Source organism: Oenanthe melanoleuca, chromosome 15 (assembly GCF_029582105.1).
Source record: "Oenanthe melanoleuca isolate GR-GAL-2019-014 chromosome 15, OMel1.0, whole genome shotgun sequence".
Lineage (NCBI taxonomy): Eukaryota > Metazoa > Chordata > Aves > Passeriformes > Muscicapidae > Oenanthe > Oenanthe melanoleuca.
The window spans coordinates 11193801-11197601 of record NC_079349.1 but is presented as its reverse complement, the minus strand read 5'-3'; positions in this window follow the sequence as shown (position 1 = coordinate 11197601).

The window sequence follows — 3801 nt, the reverse complement described above, 5'->3', positions numbered from 1 at the left end:
ACGCGGCGGCCGCGGCTCCCCCTGCAGGGCGGCGCGGGGCGGCCGAGCACCGGGAACGGACCGGGAACGGGAACGGGAACGGGAACGGCACCGGGAACGGGAATGGGACGCGCGGCCACGGGCACGGGAATGGGAATGGGAACGGGAACGGGCACTGGGACACGCGGCCACGGGAACGGGAATGGGAATGGGAACGGGAACGGGCACTGGGACACGCGGCCACGGGCACGGGAATGGGAACGGCACCGGGAACGGAACGGGAACGGGGATGGGACACGCGGCCACGGGAACGGGAACGGGAACGGCACTGGCAATGCGAACGGGAATGGGACGCGCAGTCACGGGTACGGGAATGGAACCGGGAACGGGAACGCACCGGGACGCGCGGCCACGGGAACGGCTCCCGCTCCCAGCCCCGCACCCGGATGGGATGGGATGGGATGGGATGGGATGGGATGGGATGGGATGGGATGGGATGGGATGGGATGGGATGGGATGGGATGGGCGCCCGGCGGCCCCGCAGCTTTACCTGGGCTCGGTGCCAACACGCGCAGCCCCGAGCAGCATCCCCGCGCGGGGCTGGAGCGGAGAGGGAGGGCACTTACTTGAGAGTCCTCGATTGTGGTGAGGGACCTGCCAGTGACAGCAGCGGGCTTTGACTGGGCTTGATCTGCATACAATGAAAGGAGGAAAGAAAGGAGAGGAAAGGAGAGGAGAGGGAAAACGGAAGGGAAAAGGAGAGGGGAGAGGGCAGAGGGGAGGAGAGGAGAGGAGGGCTTTCTCACTACATTATTTTAAGCATCTCTCCAGGCTGGAGAACCCACCCAGCGAGTGGAAGGCTGCAGCTGCACCACACGGGGCTGGGGGCACCGGGCCAGGCTGCGCACACAGAGAACTTTACTCTCTTCTCTTCCCAGCTGCCACTACCACCTACGGAAAGGAGCCTGTGCAGCACCACCCTGCAGAGCTCTCTGCGGGGATATTGCCTCTTTGAGAGCAGATTCACACTCCCGGCGGGCAGGCGGCTGTGGGTCCCCCAGCCCGCAGCACATTTCCTGCGGCGCTGCCCCTGGGGCTGCTGTCCCCAGCCGGCTCCTGCTCGCAGCAATCTTGAAACAGCGACAGAACCTCTCGAGAATTCGATCCCATTGGTCTTTGTGGGCATCTTCTAAGCTTTTTAACTTCAATTTTTCAAATTTATCTCTTAGCAAGTAAGTGATCTATGTGTTCCTATTGGGTGGACATTGCAAACAGGAAAAACCACCAGCGTGACTCCACAATTCCCACCAACTCCATGGCAGGTCCCAGCTGTGACAGGGGACAGCCAGCCCAGGCCCGTGTGTGCAGGGACTGCCACAGGTCGGGTGCTTGTGCCATGCAGAGAGGTTTTATTCCAGGATTCCCCACTCCAAGAGCATTCCCACAGCGCTGACACCCAGCACGGCTCACCCTGCCTTCCCTGGCAGCAGCAGCACGAGTGATGCTTTACATTTCCTACATTTCCAGCAGGAAAGAAGGAGCAGAACTGGCACCAGCCCCTTCAGTGCCAACCTCAAAATCTAAGAGCATCTAAGTATTAAAAATTCAGCCCTGGCAGCAGCAGCTGGCACCTGAGCTGCCCTCCCCTGCACTCTCACCATGGTCCATGGGCTGGCTCAGCCACACAGCTGGAACTACAGAGCACAGTGAAGGCTGCTCCAAACACAATGGGAATCCTCTGGGGAGGAAAAAAAGTAATTTTTTCCCAGGAAGTTACAGAAAAAGCTGGAGTAATTTACCACACAGTAACATGAAATGATTTTAAGGAACACATACACTGACTAGGCAAGTCAAGAGAAAAAGCAAAGGTGGGAGATGAGAAAACCAGGAGCCTCATCAAAACATGCTGCATAAGTGATAGATTTAGAAATGCCACCTGCCTACATGATGTTTACCAGAGCTTTTTTAAAAATTGCTGACACTAGAAACGGGATGCTGTTCATGTAATGGCCTCACATCTGCCCTGTACAAGAGATGGTATTTTCCCACTCCTAGTTGATATTCCATGAAATTTTATGCTGGGCAATTGTTTTTGAACTAGAAGGGTAAGTCAGAACCAGCTGCCTGCCAGGCTCTGCTGCATCTGCTCGGTGCTGCCCCTTCCCAGGGCAGTGTCTCCTGTGCTGCAGATGCTGCCTCTCTCTTTAGCCCAGATCCTCAAAGCCATCCAGATTACTCTCTCCCACTGAAATCAATGAAAGCTGGAAGTCAAAATACTTTTAAGGAGCAGGGATGCAGTTTCTAAATATTATTTTGTTCCTGAATACATTAAACCCAAAGCTGTTGCAGTCAACCCCCTTCTCTGAACTGCCAAACTGGTTTATTCCAACAATCCCATCCTCAATAGGTCACCTTACAAGCTTCCCAAGTCACAGATGTTCATCACCATCCACCTTTGAAGGACCCCAGAAATGCATCACTGGGTGTTTCTTTTCCCAGTTGCAACTCTTTGATTTTTGCAGCTAACCAATTTTAACAGCATTTGATGTAGACTACATAAATCTTCTTTAAAATCAGCAAGTCATAGAAGATCCAAAGCAAATGTTCAAGTACTTTCATAGAACTGGCTGATAATGGCTCCCTGACCAGCTTCTAAAGCTTCTTAGAAATTACTTTCCTCCCATAAAAGTGTTCTGACACCAGAAGCACCAAGCCAGTGGTTCCTTCCCTCACTGGCCATTCCAGTTTGGATGGGATATCAGATCCCCATTGTCACCTGCTGATTTTATCTGTGCAGCTGGGAGCTCTTAAAACCAGTATTAACATCTCCCAGAGCAACTCAGCCAGACCCTCTACGTCTTCTGCATGCTCATTTCTCACTTCTGCACAAGTAACTGTGTTTATAATGAGCAGCTGCTGTTTTATGTCCTATTCAGCAGTTGGATTGGATAACTTCCATTACTCTAATAAGATCTGAATAGATCTGTTACCTTTCTTCCAAAAATTAATTGGTTTTCTAGTGGTTCTATGCCATTGTTCCTGTCAAGTATCAGACCGTAATTCTTGTGCATATTCCATGTGCCCTGTCCTTACCTCTGGTTATTTCCACTTATGCCCTCCCTTAGCAGTGGCCAATGACAGTAAATTGACAGTAAGGAATACAAACAGCTTTGATATATTCTCTTTGTTTTTCATTAGAAATGCAGGGGTGGCAGCACCAGAGACTGCAACTTCCCCTGGTCTCTGAGGAGAATAAAGCAGCATTACTGTGACTGCAGTGCCCAGGCACAGGCTGAGAAGGGATGACATGAAGAGACAGGCTGAAACCTCCTGGAGACAAAACAGCTTCCAGCAGCCCCCACAGCCATGGCAAGGTACTGCCACCTGCTCAGAGCTGCCTCTGAGCTGAAAGGAGTCCAGGACTGCAAGGACAGAAATTAAATTTTCTGGTTCTCCCATGTAGAGCCAAGAAAGGCTTTCTCATTCCTGGAAAGCAGAGCTGCAGTAACATCTGCACTGTCTCACTGAACAAGCCAAAACTCCTGAGTTTTGGGCAGCTGAAAAGTAGTGATAAGAGTGTTTGCACTCCTCAGACTTAGCAACTCAGCTCAAGCAGTGAACACTAGAAATCCTGTGTAGAACAACCCTTGAAATGCTTCCTTCAAAAAGGTGAGAGCAAAGCAAATAAAGACCTCACACCCCAGACCTCATGAGAAATTCACCTTCTCCTCCATGGCACTGCAGGAGTGACACCTGGGCAGGTCAGGGATGCCTGGGACACAGCACAGACTCACAACCAAACACAGCCTGGGAAGCACAAAA